The sequence below is a fragment of the Cetorhinus maximus genome, chromosome 14, assembly GCF_964194155.1.
Source record: "Cetorhinus maximus chromosome 14, sCetMax3.hap1.1, whole genome shotgun sequence".
Classification (NCBI taxonomy): Eukaryota; Metazoa; Chordata; class Chondrichthyes; order Lamniformes; family Cetorhinidae; genus Cetorhinus; species Cetorhinus maximus.
The window spans coordinates 68,278,165-68,296,497 of NC_135892.1; positions in this window are offsets into that span (position 1 = coordinate 68,278,165).

Sequence of the window (18,333 nt, forward strand, 5' to 3'; positions counted from 1 at the left end):
ACACTGCTCATTGCGCTACTCCACTAGTCACAGCCTGCTAACTTGAAGATGCCCTGGTTATCCCTACTTTATTTTCTGTCTGTTAACCAACCCTCTATCCATGCTATTGTCCCCAACTCCATGCATCCTTATTTTGAAGATTAGGCTTATGTGTGGCACCTTATCAAATGTGTCTACTACATTTACTAGTTCTCCTTTATTAACCCTACTAGTAACATCCTCAAAAAACTCCAATAAATTTGTCAAACACAAAATCTCTTTTGTAAAACCATATTGACTTTGTCTAACCACGCTATGATTTTCAAAGTACATTGTTAAGATTTCCTTAATAATGGTTCTATGTGTCCTCTGCCTTTGTGTTGTACTTGTGTACAGGGATCTGAAACCATGATATCCGGCCACAAAGGCATTTGGGTGACCTGAAGAGCTGAGGCAATTGGGACTGCCTAAGGATGGCAGCTTCCAGGAAACTTCATGCACACCTACAGTATCCACTTACTGTAGTCACGGACGATGTGAATATTCAGAGTGTGGAACGCCTACCTGTTCACAAAGATGCCAGGCTGCCCTGAGGGAGCCTTGATGGCCACAGGTACAGTCAATGACTCTCTCCACCCTGGTAAATCCAACTAAGGGCTTGAAGCCAACTGCCCTATTGGCCTGACTGGCTTAATTGGTTATGAGTGCTATTTTGGCCAACCCGGCAGTTTATAGCATCCATGACCTTCTCTAAGCAGGGATGGACCACTAACTGATAGGTGTCACATAGATCTCCAGACAATCCCTGGAATGAACCACAGGCCAAAATGTCAAGTGCCATTGCCACCTTTAAGGCTATAGGTATTGGGTGTCCACCATTTCCCATTGGCATCAACTCCTGCTCTAGCATACTGCACAGCTCTGCCACCAGCTCCCAGGAGAGATGCAGCCTTCTTAAACATTGGTGCTTAGACATCTCAGTGAAACTGATCCTCTGATACACTCTTTGAGTGGGGTGGCACCTCCTGTATCCATAGAACCGCTCTCTTGCTCCCGTGCACCGTCCCCATGCATGTCCAATGGCTTCCCTTAAGCCGCTGGAGCTCCCCTGGCCACTTCAAGGGGGCGTTCCAACTGGCTGCATCTCCATCTCTGTGCTGCGCTCCTCCTCACAGGAGGAGAGCCCAAATGACCCCAAAGCCTGATGAAGCCTCCACTGCGTTGAACCTCTCAGGAGCCCGGTCCTGCCTCCAGTGACCGTTGTGGAGCTGGCTGGCGCCTTTCCATAAGCAGCATTTCACTTTGGCCCCAACCTCTGCAGCGCTTTCAAACTTGATAGCTTTGCTTCTTTGCGACACAGCCTGCAGACAGCTTCACAGTATGGTTGTCCATTCCCTCCACAATTCAGCTGCAACTCAGATCTTTCCTCCTTTGGTTAGGTGAGACCCTGAAGCTCCATGCATCTGTATGCCCTTGATAAAATTGGAAAATGGTAGGAAAATACCTTATAATTGGCTGTTTAACAACCTTAATTACCTGCCCACTGCTGATGTGTCTGGTACTGATCTGTTCTGCCGCCTACATTTTGTAAAAATTGGTCGGTTGTGGGAATTACATCAGAGAGCCAACCCGACATGGGCCTGCACCATTTTATCGGCCCCCCTAACCCTCGCCTACATTCCTGCTACCACATGGGCAGTAGAATTGTGCCCTATACACTGACGGTTTACAAGTAACTGGACACCACAGAGTCATAGAAGATAAGTTACTTAAATTTAAAAGTTCTGAGGTTATCTCATAAAAATTCCAATAGTATGACAACAAATGAAAAGTATTTACTTAGAAGAAATGATTCACTATATCAAGTCCTTTGCCTACCCTGGGTCAAATAATACTCACATTTGACCATTATTTGCTTGTGGGCTGCAATAAGCTGAAAGAACCTCCAAACATGTTACTCACATTAGTCCGGATTTATTTAGAACAATTACTTATAGACTGATTCAGTGAACACTTGCTTTGATGACCTAGCACACTGATGCTTCTATTGGTTCTGCATGTCACGCAATGGTTCATAGCAATTAGGCTCATAATTCAACATATCATGAGTCCCTGGCCAGAATATTTACGAGAAGAACTGAATAAAAGTCAGAATATTCCTTAGGGCGAATATGGGAAAATCAATGTGACAAGTTCACTCTTGCACGTTTGCTGGTGCTCAACTCATTGGCATTTGCAGAGACATTTGGGCAATCGCTTCCCTGCTTTCTTGATCAGGAAATTTTGTTGAGGCCTAAAAAGGAAGAAATATGTAAATTTAATGGATCTAGAGTGCCGTTGATTCCAAGATAATGACTAATTTACCCAATGACCAGCTGAGCTACATCAGAGAGTTAGTTTCTGCGGTCCATTGCTGGTCTGTGCTGAGTTACTTGATATTAGTTGGGCTGCTGATAGGTATCCTCCAATTGACCTCAGTATTTCTGTTTTAGAGAGGGAAGAAGAAGCCAGGGTTTCTGCCTCTAATTCCCAGTGGACCTGTTTTAAATGCAGGTGTGTACACACGGGCAGGATTTGGCTTGCTGACGACATTCCTCATGAGTGTATAGCTTGCCAAGATTCACTGGCAACATCAGACATGGATAATCGAGGGCAGCTGGCGGTCAATGAACTGTTAGTACCTTGGAGTCGGGGTGATGGCAAGAAGCGAAATTTTGAAGGAAAATAAAAGGATTGGGCACTGTTAAAAGTAACCCAGTTTTCACCCCCAGTTTTTTGGGGGCGAACAAGTTAATGCATCCATTAGAATATTAGATCGAGGAAAAGAGTATGAACCCATTAATGTCAAATTGTTTTGAATAAGCAAAGAGCCTTACCGACATATTTCTGAAAATCACTGACATGCTACCCATAATTTTCAGTCCATAGCTTTCCAATGGGCATCATCAGCAGATAGTATGGTAACTTTCTCGAATCCGTTCAGTGCTTGTTATAACAGCAAAGAGGCTGAATGCATTTTGAGGTCCAGGCCTTAGTTAAATAGAAGTGGTGATTCAGGCTGGTCAATATCAGATGGCCTGGGTACCACCTTGTCAGTAGCAAGATAAATTGGGGGAAGAGTAGGCGCTGGGGAGGGGGGTGGGGGGCGTTAGCGGGGAAGCAGGATGTGATTACAGAGTGAAGGAAGCTCAGATTGACAGTGGCCCAGATTAATTTTGTCTGGCCCAGAGGAGAACTCCTGCTCTTTCGGACCCCCAAAACAATATAAAACTTACATTTTTTTGTGCTTCTTCGGTTACACCACCAGTAAAACTGGTCAGAACCTGCAGAGTGTTCACGCCAACCAGTTCCTGTCCTGAAATGGCAACTGGTGCAATGTATGTTATAGGATAGAACCCAGTTTGGCATATTGGGACCTACCACCTGAAATGAGCTTTGCTGCCCAATAGTAGGCCGTTGTCATGATGGCAGCAGTCGGAGGGTTGACAGTGCAGTAAATCTACCAACCCCATTCTGAGGCTGAGTTAAAATCAGCCCAACATCTTTAAAGACACAGTTTAAAGAGTACAGAACTGCTCATGAGATTTCCAAAATAAAGAGAACTGTATATTTGTCAAGCTTTAGGTGAGCATCATTAAAAACTGTTTTGTAGAATTTTAAAACCTGGGAATCTGTGATAATTTATAAAACCTGATAAGAGAACTTTATTTACTTTACATTTACTTGAGTACCATGTGCGATTGTCAATGCAGCATTGGAAACAAGGTTTCTAATGTGAGCATCAAAAGGCCACATCTGTTAAAGCTACCTTTATAGCAGCACATGTACATTACCACTAGACATTAGTGGAATTTCTTAGTTCTCATGAAAGGTAACATCTGAAACTTTAACTTATCTCTGTTGATCAACCTGCTGTGCATTCCCAGTTTTTCAGCTTATGCTAAATTTCCAGCATTTGGTTTCTTTCAGGGTCCTTAACAGAGTTGTTTAATCTGTTAATCATTTTTAGAACATTGCAACAACAATCAACCTGTTTCACTGATCGTAAGTTGTTATGCATCTGACCACACTTGTGGTAATTTTTTATGACCTGATGACTAAATCTGATTTCCTGTTAACTGAGTGACTAATGAACTAAGGCTGACAGATAATAGGAGTAAAACTACTAAAAATATACAAGTGCCGCATATTTGAAGTAAATACAGAAAATGCTGTCATACTGGAAATTGACAAGTTTCCTCCATGAAAACTTGGTGACAGGAAATAAAAAAGGAGACTGTCCTTTGCTGATACCCAAGCCTGGAGCTTTCAATGTGGGTGAAGTTTAGATTTGTTGGTTCGTGCAGTTTTCAGACCAAGTGTGCTATTGGCTATTCCAAGATCAGATTATTCACAAAATTTTCCATAGATCCAGGAGCAGATTTAAGCAGATACAAAAAATGCACTTGTGGTGAAATGGATAATTGCATGTAAGTGGAAGGGAGGTGGTAGAATGGAGTGACAGAAATTCTGAAATGTTTGGAAGGTTATAAAGCATCTCATCCTGTTAACAGTCTTTTCCAAGGGGGTGAGGGAAACTAAGAAGCAACAGGCAAAAAGGAAGGTGAAGAAAAATCAAAATTCAGGCATGAGCCTTCACAAGTGAAGAAATATGGTAAAAGAAAGGACAACTGTATCCTTACTTTAACGTTGCTACATTTTTCAAATGAAGATCCATATACTCCACTGCTACCCAATAATCTTAGGACCCAGTTCACGTGGTATAATTCTGAATGGAATTCAGGACACTATGCACTCTGTAATCACTTCTACAAGTGATCATTTTTTATTTTGCACATTTGATCAGTACAATTTTCACAATGCACTAAATATTATATTGCGGAAGGCATGCATGTCCTTAACATGTCCACTCTTCCCTAAACAAGCTAAACAAAATCTAAAACAAACTAAAGAAAATTAGCATTATTTGCTAATGCTAATCATATTAGCAAATAATATGATTAAATATTTTGTACAGTTATATTTTGGAAATTTTTTTAGATGTAACAAATTAGACAATTAGAACAAATTAGACAATACCTCTCAGCGTCAGTTATCTTGCATATATTAGCATCTGAAAAGATTCATCAGATGAATTTTTGGATTTGAATTTTATACTTGAATTATAACAATGTTAAACTTCTCAGCATTTTTAATGATTTGCAAGTCTTTCTTCATTTGACATCCAATAAATTACTACCACTTTTTCAGACAAAGGATAGTGGAAATCTGGAACTGTGTCACCAAAAAGTCATCGAGGCCTGATCAATTGAAAATTTCAAAACCGAGATTGATGGATTTTGTTTGGCAAAGATTTTAAGGGTTATGGGCCAACATGGATGAGTTAAGGTACATATTAGACATGATATAATTGATGGAGACTGAAGAGCTGATGGACCCTGCCTGATGTCAGGAGGCCACCTTCATCTACCTGCTGGGCTCCAGCCTCATCTGGGGTCTGTCCAGCGTAAGGAGGATCCCAGCAGCACCATAGCCATGCCCCAGTTGGCCCCTCAATGGGCCTAATTGGCTACCTGCTGCTGCTATGTTGACTTCACCTCTGGTAGGATTGATCAGAGGCAGGAATGTGGCAGGTAGCCAACCCGACGTGCTAATTTCCTGCTTTCCTCCCATTGCCATTCCCGAACCCACCTCAGTGGGGCTGGGAAGATTCCGTTATTGATTCTTTCCTTCTCTGCAGTCGCCAAACTAAACATTTGGATTTAAGTTTGTACTTGTAGACAATATGTACCTAAACAACAATGTAAATCAGATGTAAAGGTGGTAAATATAAAGCTTTAGATTATCCTGGAATTTTAATGAAAGTTTTATTGGTTTTTCCCCTGTGAACATACCATTAGAACTTGGACTAGTTAACAGATTTTTTTTTTAAATAAAGCAACAAATGTGATTTTCAATATAAGTATTCCAAAAGGATTTTCAGTAATATTCAATATTAATACGTTTCCCATTGCAAAACAAGTTAGATGAACTTCTACCAAACAATTCCTGATAATCTCTCTTTGGTACAATGCTGCTTTTATGGCTGTAGAAAGTCAAGGTTACTAATTTCCATGGAAAAATGAATCGATTTACAGTTTCCCAAAGCATTGGTAAAAATGTCAGAAATAAAAATGGAATTTGACTTACTCTGTAACCCTAAACAAGTGGTCCTGCAGTGAATGGTTCTAATGTATTATTAGATCACCATTCTGTACTTGCAGCATATGTAAAATCAGTTATTTTTGGGATGGAATCTTCCAGGTCCACCTGGAGTGGGAAACTTGGTGGGTGGGGGAACCTAATTTAGCGGGATGCAAAAATCAGTTTCCAACAATAGGAAGAACTTTTGTAATTAAGTTTTCAGAACTTTAAAGGTGGGTCGAGCGGTGTCGGGAAGCCCCTTTGCATGTCATGCATGCTCATTAAAAGGCCGGCTTACCAGAATTAAGTAGCCCCTCCTGATTAAGTTCTCCATGAGCAAGAAATTGCATTCAGATTCATGATAAAGTGGCATGCACCTGGCGAGGTTGACTTCTTCCTGGACTTTGAAGTGAGTAGCCACTGCTTTGGCCTTCTCGGGCACCACTCATAAATGTCAGCTTCTTGATTGAGATCGGGTGCCAGTAGAGCAAGTTGTGCAGAGGCTGGTCAAGGGAGGCAGGGTCAGCGGGAAAGGGTGGAGTGGAGGCTGGGCAAGGGAGACAGGGTCAGTGGGGAAGGATGAGAGGGTGTCTGGGAAGGAAGCCAGACTGTCCGGGACATGTTGGGAGGGTAAGCATGTCACGCATGCCTTGGTCCTGTTTTAGGGCGGTGGATGGACCTTCTGAGCAGTGAGCATCGTGAAGAGATGGGTCTAAAGGGGGGGATCAGTGATGCCCAGAGTTTGGTCAAAAGGGTTTAAAATGAGGGTACTGGGAGGCACAGGGTACAGCGACAGAGGGAAAGTTCGGTCAGGTAGTGGGGTAAGTTCTAAGGTCATGGGTGGATAGGGAGTGGTCTTACGAGGGGCTGGTGCGGAAAGTCAGGGTACAGCTGGCCTCGAGAATGGGAGGGGTCAGTCTCAGAAGAGGCAAATGCTAGCCTTGCCAGCAACACCCGCGTCCCATGAAAGAATAAAGGGAAAAAAAGGTCCAGGGTAACACAGGGTGACTGTGGGTTACAGGAAGGAGAGGAATGACAAGGCGGTGATTGTGTAAGACGATGGGGGGGGGGAACGCGGTGGGTAATGGGGGAATTTAGAAGGTGCTTGATGCACTGGCAACCTCACATGCACATGCTGAAGCTGTCAAGATTGTTGCGTAGTTCCTAAAACCTCTCAAGCATTTGATATGGTAGGAGTCTCTTTTCAGTGGGGGAGGAGCTGTTTCATTTTTTGTGTTGAGCAAAGGGGCTCCTTATTAATTATTAGTTCACGCCATGGAGAACCAGGCTCAGCCGAATTCTCCTCTTGAGGTTCCAAAGCCCAATAAACCAACATTGCTCCATGACTAATCAATCGCATTCCAGTGGGAACACATCAAGATCTGGAGCTGCCATTCATTGTGTGCAGATTGACATCCGCAGTCAGAGGCAAAGATGAAGGGAGGGAGTGAGGGAAGAAGTGGATGCCTCCAAGGGTCACAGGTGGTGACGGCAGCAAAATCCCAACTCCAAAATTCCATTCTCTCGGGTACATGGTCATGGCAACAAGGGCTAATGTGGCTAGTCTTAATAGGGAGACCATTGCCTTGAATGGGAGGAACACTCATCTGTGGTCCCCCAGGATATCCTTCACCATGAAGGGATGGGTGACGAGACCACATCTAGACGGATGCCATACGCAGGGCTTAGCACTGGCTTAAAGGCTCAGAGATGAGGTAAATCCTAGATGATGTAGGCTCCAGGCACCCCTGCCTTTCTACTGGCTATTGCCCAGATGAGGAGGAACTGGCACAGGTTAGCACAGGGCCAGGAGGAGCAACAGCCAGAGCAGCAAGAGGCAGTGAGGCCCCAAAAAGATCAGGATGTTGGCAATGGCAAGCATTGGTCCATACCTCGGGTATATCGCAGGCAGTGCAATTACCTGCAGATAAGTGAAAGGCAATGCCAGAGGTGGACTAGGAGGTCCTGGAATGCGATGGATCACATATGCCAGCTGCTCCATGAAGACCTGCATCCACAAGGACTTGGAGAGAATCCCATGCCTGCGGCATTAAAGGTCGCCGCTGCCCTAAACTTCTTTGCCATTGGCTCCTTCCAGGGCTCCAGTGGGGACCTGTGCACCCAGGAGGTGACAGACGCCTTCTTCAGGAGATCGTACCAATTTGTCCAATACCCCCTGGGCCCTGAGGGCCAGGCAGCCAGAGATTTGGATTTTGCAGCAATTGCAGGATTCCCACAAGTGTAAGGAGCTGTTGACTGCACATGTGGCGTTGAGAGCTCCTTGGCATCAGCCAGTCACATTCATCAATAAGAAAGGTTTCCACTTTTTGAACGTGCAGGTGATATGTGATCACAGAAGGTAAATCCTGCACGTTTATGCTCGGTTCCCAGGGAGCTTTCACGATGCCTACATTCTGATCCACTCCCAGATGACACAGGTTTCTGAAGGACCCCGGTGATTGCAGTGCTGGCTCCTTGAAGACAAGGGATATCCCCAGAAGAGCTGGCTGATGATGCCAGTTCGCCGTCCACAGAATGCCACTGAGGAGAGATACAATGCCAGCCATGCCTCCACAAGAGCCACCATTGAGCAGACAATAGGTCTCCTAAAGATGAGGCTCAGATGTTTGGACTGCTCAGGCAGGGCACTTCAATATTCCCCACAGAGAGTGCCCTGGATCATTGTGCAGGGCGTAGTACACAACAATCTCGATCAACAAAGGGGGAATGTCTTTGCAGAGAGAGACATGGAGGACCGGGAAAACTCCTCCGATGATGAGGATGGGGAAGGCAGTGGTGATGATGAGGGCCAGGAAGTCACGGAGGCACATGCTGAGGTCATTGCAAAGGTGTGACATGGCAGATAGGCCTGAGACAATAGGGAGACAGTAGCATAGTGGTAATGTCACCGGACTAGCAATCCAGAGACCCAGGCTAATGCTCTGTGGACACAGGTTCAAATCCCACCATAGCAGATTGTGGAATTGAAATTTAATTAATAAATCTGAATCAGCTTGTCTAATAGAAACCATTGTCAATTGTTATAAAAACCCATCAGGCTCACTAATCCTTACCTGGTCTGGCCTACATGTGACTCCAGATCCAAGCAATGTGGTTGACTCTTAAATGCCCACTGGAATGGCCTAGTAAGACACTCAGTTGTATAAAACTGGACCACCTGGCATCAGCCTGGGCACTGGAACAACGGCAAGCTGAGCCCTGTTGATCCTGCAAACTCCTCCTTACTAATATCTGGGGGCTTGTGCCAAAATTGAGAGAGCTGTCTCACAGGCTAGTCAAGTAACAGCCTGATGGAATCATGTCCCAGACACCACCATCACCATCCCTGCATATGTCCTGTCAGGACAGATCCACCAGAGGTGGCGGCACAATGGTATACAGTCAGGAGGGAGTTGCCCTGAGAGTCCTCAACATTGACTCCGATCTTCATGAAGTCTCATGGCATCAGGTCAAACATGGTGGTTACCACCTACCATTAACCGTGCCCGGTGGGCACCGCATGGACTGGGGTGCTTTATCGACCCCCCTTAATCACATTTTGATTTGAAGTTTGTAAGTTTTCTTTAAACTTTGTCTTTGGTTTTACAGCTATCCTAACTTAGGGACTGTGTTTACTTTATCCCTCATTTTGTTAATTTAGTTTATTAGGTTGGCTTTTAAAAGAGTTAAAGAGTGGCTCGGTAGCACCACCACTGATTGTGCTGGCTGAGTCCTAAAGGACATAGCTGCTAGGCTGGGTCTGCGGCAGGTGGTGAGGGAACCAACAAGAAGAAAAACATACTTGACCTCATCCTCATCAACCTGCCTGCCGCAGATGCATCTGTCCATGACAGTATCAGTAGGAATGGCCATCGCACAGTCCCTGTGGCAACGAAGTTCCGTCTTCACATTAAGGATACCCTCCATCATGTTGTGTGACATGATCACCTTGCTAAATGGGATAGATTTCAAACAGATCCAGCAACTCAAAACTGGGCATCCATGAGGTGCTGTGGGCCATCAGCAGCAGCAGAATAGTATAAAACCACAATTTGTAACCACATAACCCAGCATATCCCTCACTCCACCATTACCATCAAGCTGGGGGATCAACCCTGGTTCAATGACAAGTGCAGGAGGGCTTGCCAGGAGCAGCACCAGGCATACCTAAAACTGAGGTGTCAACCTGGTGAAGCTACAACACAGGCCTACTTGCACAACAAATAGCAGAAGCAGCAAGCAATAGACAGAGCTAAGCAATCCCACAACCAATGGATCAGATACAAGCTCTGCAGTCCTGCCACATCCAGTTGTGAATGTTGGTGGACAATTAAACAACTAACTAGATTTGGAGGCTCCACAAATATCCCCATCTTCAATGATGGGGGAACCCAGCACTTCAGTGCAAAAGATAAGGCTGAAACATTTGCAACAATCTTCAGCCAGATGTGCCGAGTGGCTGATCCATCTCAACCTCCTCCAGAAGTCCCCAGCAGCACAGATGCCAGTCTTCAGCCAATTCGATGTCAAGAAACGGCTGCAGGCATTGGATACTGCAAGGCTATGGGCCCTGACAACATTCCGGAAATAGTACTGAAGACTTGTGCTCCAGAACTAGCTGTGGCCCTAGCCAAGCCATTCCAGTACAGCTTCAACACTGGCATCTACCCGTAAATGTGGAAAATTGCCCAGCTATGTCCTGTCCACAAAACGCAGGACAAATCCAACCCGACCACTAACCACCCCATCAGCTCCCACAACACTCAAGAAGCTCAACACCAACCAGGACAAAGCAGCCTGTTTGATTGGCACCCTGTCCACCACAATAAACTTCCTCCACTACCGATGCACAGTAGCGGCAGTGTTTACCATCTGCAAGATGCACTGCAGGAATTCAACAAGACTCCTTTATAAGCACCTTCCAAGCCCGCGACCACTACCATTTAGAAGGACAAGAGCAGCAGACACATGGGAACATCACCACCTGCAAGTTCCCCTCCAAGCTACCCACAATCCTGACTTGGAAATATATCGCTGTTCCTTCACTGTGACTGGGTCAAAATCCTGGAATGCTCCCTAACAGCACTCTGGGTGCACCTACACCACATGGACTGCAGAGGTTCAAGAAGACAGCTCACCACCACCTTCTTAAGGGAAATTAGGGATGGGCAATAAATGCTGGCTTGGCCAGCGACGCCCACATCCCATGAACGAAAATAAATAAAACAGCTAACAGATTCCAGGCAGAGTAAACTACTGATACTTATCCATCCCTATTTTGTTTTCAATCCTTTGCTGGCTGGCAGACCATATTTCTTTATTTGTAACACAAATTATTGTTTACTCTCATGTACCTTGATTTATGGTAGCTGAATTGAATTGCACTAATTAACAACAACCCTGCTGGTGGTGTGATCCTTTGCATGCTCCAAATTGTGCTGATATACAGAGCCCTTGCGCCAAATGCATACATCAGAAACTGCACACCATTCCGTTCTCCCATGACCCCGGGCACCTGTAAGCAGAAATGAAATTTTTCACATGTCCTCATACAGTCTGAATGCAAGGAACATAGAAAGCAACATGATTTCTTACCTCGGCAGGGATGCACTCACGTCAGCCTCACAACTGCTCCCAATGGGGAGTAGACGTTGTAGAGAGCTCTTTCAGGTAGAACCAGAAATATGGGTGCACAGGGAAAACAAAGCATTTGACCCTCGACATTGTTCCTCCACGCACCTTGATCAGGGAAGTTCTTGTAAGGGTCCTGATCGCCACTCACCCACAGTAACCGCATATCCATTGATATCTTTATCATCACGAAAAGTATTGAAGTAACTTTGGAGTGCACTTAATGACAGTGCCTCAACTGCACTATGAGGTGTGGAGGTCCAACCACCACCCTCCAATTGCAAAGAGTCCTACATGTCTCAGTCCTAGATGGTCTTACTATTAAAAAAAAAATGCTGCAAGACTTATACTAGTTGGGTTCCTGCAGTGCACCTTATAGATGGTACACACTGCTGCCAATGTGCATCAGTGGCAGAAGGAGTGAATGTTTGTGGATGGGTTGCCAATCAAGTGGGCTGCTTTGTCCTGCATGGTGTCAAGCTTCTTGAGTGTTGTTGGAGTTGCACTCATCCAGGCAAGTGGGGAGTATTCCATTACACTTCTGACTTGTGCCTTGTAGGTGGTGGACAGGCTTTGGGGAGTCAGGAAGTGAGTTACTCGCCACAGGATTCCTAGTCTCTGACCTGTTCTTGTAACGACAGTATTTATATGGCTAGTCCAGTTCAGTTTCTGGTCAATGGTGACCCCCAGGATGCTGATAGTGGGAGATTCAGCAATGGTAATGTCATTGAATGTCAAGAGGTGATGGTTAGATTCTCTCTTGTTGGAGATAGTCATTGCCTGGCACTTATGTGGCACGAATGTTACTTGCCACTTGTCAGCCCAAGCCTGGATATTGTCCAGGTCTTGCTGCATTTGGAAATGGACTGCTTCAGTATCTGATTACAAGTAGGATATCCGCCACCATTATAGACTGGGACTTTCTGGTTAGCAGCTCTCAAAGATACTATTGTTTTGTTCCAGCAAGCATTTGGAGAGCTTCGGGCTGAGATATATTTAACCAGACATTCTTCATTAATTAACTGTCTGTCATGCTGTCCATAGACCACAGGGCATGGGCGAAATCTTCCATTCTGGAGTATAAGTTTGATGGCAGCAATGGAAGTGAGAGATTCCGCTCAGGGGCAGGACGGCTAGCTGTGTGTGATCTCGCGCTGGTCAGCTCATTACATATGCATGTGCGAAGGGCACAGCGAATCTTGTGGCGGGGGCCAGCAGGAAGCATTGAGAGCATGAGGTGGCTGGCACACATTCAGTGCACATGTCCCTTCTGCTGCTGAGTCCTGCAACCCAAAGTCTTGTCTGACATCCTTGTGCACTCGTTCACTTAACATTGCCTGATGCCTTTATGAGTGTCACTTTGTAGTGAGCAGACAGTGCCACTTACCCTGGCAGAGTACAGCATAACGTTTATCCTTTTTCTACACATGCCAGCTCTGCAGTGGGCCCCACAGGTGCTAACCTCTGCAATGTCCTCCACCCAGGCTGCCTTGGTCACACGGGAGGGATTCCTGCTGCTATCCCTGGGAGACAGCACCTCCTACCTTTCCTGCACGATTTGGAAGAGAACCTGCAGGGAGGCATCACTGAACCGTGAGGCCACATGTTGTCTGCTCTGCGACATTCTGGTATCTGCAGTAGGTCTCCCCTCTCTGGGACGAGACCCAGGCAGATGATCCTGGCTTGCAGTGAGTGAATGGCTGTCTGAGTACCCTTTAAATATGGTGCCTGTACGTTCCATGAGGTAAGGGGGTGGGGGCAGTGACTTCCTACCGGCCCCCACCACAAGATTCGCTGTGCCCTTCGCACATGCATATGTAATGAGCTGACCAGCGCGAGATCGCACACGACCAGCCATTCTGCCTCTGAGCGAAATCTCTCACTTCCACTGCTGCCATCAAACTTATACTCTGGAATGGAAGATTTCGCCCATGCTCTGTGGTCTATGGACAGCATGACGGACAGTTATTTAATGAAGAATGTCTGTTTAAATATATCTCTGTCAGGAGCTTTCCCAGTGCTTGCTGGAACAAAACAATGGTATCACTGAGAGCTGCTAACCAGAAAGTCCCAGTCTATAATGAATTAGCTGAGCACAGCCAGGGTGGTAGTGGGAGCTTTGTAATTAGTCTGGATTACAGAATTTAAGATTTACACAAACATAGATAAGTGTGAGGTGGTGCATTTTGATAGGAAGAATAAGGAGGCTGGTATTCTTTGGAAGTTAGGTAGCTAATTGGAATTGAGGAACAGGAGGATCAGGGATCCAGAAATACAAATCACAAATGCGAGTAGTGACGTAGGTTAACAATGCCATAAAAAAGCATACAAAGCCCCTGGGGTTCAGTTCCACAGGAACACAATTGGAAAACAGAAAAATTATACAAACTTGTGTAGAACCATGATTAGACTACATTTGGAGTACTATGAACAGCTCTGGCCTGCACTGTATAAAAACGATATAGAGGTAAGAAGAAGGTGCAAAAAAGACTTACTGGGTTAGATTTTATCAACACGCTGGAGGTGGGCAGGGAAATGGGAGGCCTCATAAAGTGGCCATGGAAGGCATCAACAGTGAGCCTGACGACTTTCTGCTACCACAGGATATTCTCAGAGTGGGAACACCAGCAATGGAGTCACCCACTGACCAGAGGCGGGCGGCCAATTAAACCAGCTAAGGGTTCCTTCCTGTCCCCGATGGCATCTTATCAACTTCAGGAGAGGCTGAGCCGCCTTGTGAGGAAACCTCCAGGTCAACCCTGGTGGCCTCCCAGTGGGTTGCTGGGGGGCGGGGGGCTCCTTTTTAGCTGCTCCATAACTCACGGTTACAGCCACCCCTGTGGCTACAGGAATTCATTGCCACAGAAGGCTGTGGAGGCCAGGTCATTGAGTGTATTTAAGACCGAGATAGATAGGTTCTTGACTGGTAAGCGGATCAAAGGTTACTGGGAGAAGGCGGGAGAATGGAGTTGAGAAACCTATCAGCCATGATTGATTGGCGGAGCAGACTCGATGGGCCGAATGGCCTAATTTCTGCTCCTATGTCTTATGGTCTTATACACAATCGCCGTGGGAGGGTGTACCCCACAACCCTGATTGTAAAATAAATAACAGCAAATAGAAAAACTTACCTGGCCTTCTAGGACACTTTAGCATGCATGTGCCCTGTCTTTCTTCTTGCAGCATCAGCAGAGGCCAACTCAAATGATGGTGCTGCCAAGGCTGTCAGTGCAATGCAGATGGGCCACCACCCTCAACTGAACAGTGTTCCTGGCAGTGGCCTCTTAATTGACTAGATTGATACCAGAACTGAGAAGTTATATCTATGTCAAAAAATTGAACAGGTTGGGGCACCTTGCTCTAGAAAGGGAAAGGCTGAGGGGGTGGGCCTGAGAGAAATCTTCAGTTATGAAAAGTTTTAATAGGGTAGATACAGAGAAGGTGCCTGCAAAATGGGGTTGAACGGATCACATATTTTCAGTGTTACAGATATCATTTCAAGTCCAAAGCAGTGCCTATGCTGCATGTGTATTCACACTCCTGGTGTGGCTGCATAAGACATCATTTTGTTGAGAGTATTAGCACAGACACTGGGAATGTGTGTCAGAAGTAGGCAGAGTTGGTAGATTGTGATATCAATCAGCGTGTAACACTGATTTGAATTTAGCAGTGCCAGATCCAACATTAACACTGCAGCTAATACTCCCTCTTAATCTCAAACAGCAGAACATATACTGAGCAGCAGGAAGGACCCCTGCCAGCATTATTTAAAGGGAACATTAACTTCTTCAGATAAAAACAAAAACAAAAAACTGCGGATGCTGGAAATCCAAAACAAAAACAGAATTACCTGGAAAAACACAGCAAGTCTGGCAGCATCGGCGGAGAAGAAAAGAGTTGACGTTTCGAGTCCTCATGACCCTTCAACAGAACTGAGTATTATTGGGAGAGGGGTGAAATATAAGCTGGTTTAAGGTGGGGGGGGGGTGGGGGGGGGCGCGGTGGTGGTGTTGTGGTTGTAGAGACAAACAAGCAGTGATAGGAGCAGATAATCAAGAGATGTCACAGACAAAAGAACAAAGAGGTGTTGAAGGTGGTGATATTATCTAAACGAATGTGCTATTTAAGAATGGATCGCAGGACACTCAAGGTACAGCTCTAGTGGGGGGCGGGGTGGAAAGACTAACAGGACATAAAAGGTATAGATTTAAAAATAATGGAAATAGGTGGGAAAAGAAAAATCTATATAAATTATTGGAAAAAACAAAAGGGAGGGGGAAGAAACGGAAAGGGGGTGGGGATGGAGGAGGGAGTTCAAGATCTAAAGTTGTTGAATTCAATATTCAGTCCGGAAGGCTGTAAAGTGCCTAGTTAGAAGATGAGGTGCTGTTCCTCCAGTTTGCGTTGGGCTTCACTGGAACAATGCAGCAAGCCAAGGACAGACATGTGGGCAAGAGAGCAGGGTGGGGTGTTAAAATGGCAAGCGACAGGGAGGTTTGGGTCTTTCTTGCGGACAGACCGCAGGTGTTCTGCAAAGCGGTCGCCCAGTTTACGTTTGGTCTCTCCAATGTAGAGGAGATCGCATTGGGAGCAACGAATGCTAACTTCTTCAGGTTAGTTGCTGATTGATTTCTACTATTGTTGAGTTAGTAGCAATATTTTGTGGTTTGTGCTGCTATCTAAAATTGGGTGTGGTGTGGCATGTGGTGAAGGTCTTGGTTTTCACTTCAAGGCTAGTTAGACCACTTGTTCATGGTCATGGGTGCTCTAGTTACCATCTCCCTTGGCCTGCAGCATGACAAGAAAGATAATGCAGAAGTAAGACAGAGGAAACAAGTTGCTCTAAGAGGGGGAAGGGAGAAGGAAGCTGTCTCCACCCAGAGTCTTCAGGGAATAGTTCTCTTACCTCAACCTCAGCGATGAACAGTTTGCAGAACATCTCCTTTTCACAACACAGGGTAGGGTGAGGATGGTATTGTCAGCTGCTGTAAATCGCAATGACCTTGAACTTCTCATGACAGGCTCCTTTCAGGCTGGAGCGGGTGACATCTCTAACATCTCACAATTCACTATAGTATAAGGGAGGCCATTGACACTCCGAATGCAAAGGGAGGGGAATAAAATGCAATCTCTTTTTGTGAAAGGAAGCAGGCAGAGTAAGCACACAGCTTCACCAGGATAACACAGGCGTCCCAATGGTGCAGATTGCCATTGGCTGCCTGCATGTCATGATGCAGGCACAGCAAGTAAATTCAGAGATCTATCCCAACTGAAAAGGGTTCCATTCCCACAATGTCCAGCTGATGTACAACCAAACTCAATGCATCATGCAGGTCAATGTCCAATATCCTGGCAGCAGCCATGATGCATTTTCTATGGCACCACCCATAGCACCTGGTTGACCGTAAAGCCCACCATAACAAACTTCTGTGATGGGGTTCTTGATCTCCTTACCAGGAAAAGTCATGACTGGTTTGATAAAAATGACCAAGAGAAATAGGACCTAATCGACCATAAGCGCAAAGCTTTCACAGACTGGAAACTTCACCACGCCTCAAGAAAAATACAGCAGTCCTATAGGTGTCTGAATGCAGCAGTACAGCATAAACCCTGTGACATAAAGGACAAATGACGGATAGAAAGAGCACAGGAGATCCAACAACTTGCGTTCCATCAATGACATGCATAGTTTTCTTCGCAGTGGCAAGACGATCTATGGCCCAAGCACTCAAGGGTCCACCCCACTGAGAGTCAAGCGTGGACGGCAGCTCATCAAGGACAGAGAAGTAGTCAGTCCTCACTGGAGAGAACATTTGGAAGAACTCCTCACCTAAGACTCTGTCTTTGACTTGAACATCCTCAATTGCACTCCTCTCAATATGGTGTCCAACTCCATCTCGGCGCTACCCTGATCCAGAGCAAAGTTGAAAAAGCCATTTGACAGAGCGTGGCATCAAGGAGCCCTAGCAAAACTGGTGTCAATGGAAATCAGGGGGGACCTCTCCACTGGTTGCAGTCATACCTAGCACAAAGGAAGATGCTTGTGGTTGTTGGAGGTCAATTATCTCAGCTCCAGGACATCACCGCAGGAGTTCCTCAGAGTAGTGGTCTCGGCCCAACCACCTTCAACTGCTTCATCAATGACCTTCCTTCCATCATAAGGTCAGAAGTGGGGATATTCGCTGATGATTGCATGATGTTCAGCACGACTCCTCAGATACTGAAGCAGTCCATATACAAATGTACCAGGACCTAGATAATATCCAGGCTTAAGCTGACAAGTGGCAAGTAACATTCGCGCCACACAAGTGTCAGGCAATGACGATCTCCAACAATAGAGAATCCAACCATCGCCCCTTGATGTTCAATGGCATTATCATCACTGAATCCCTCACTATCAACATCCTGGGGATTACCATTGACCAGAAACTGAATTGGACTAGCCAAATAAATACTGTGGCTACAAGAGCAGGTCAGAAGCTAGGAATTGTGCGACGAGTAACCCACCTCCTAACTCCCCAAAGTCTGTCCATCATCCGC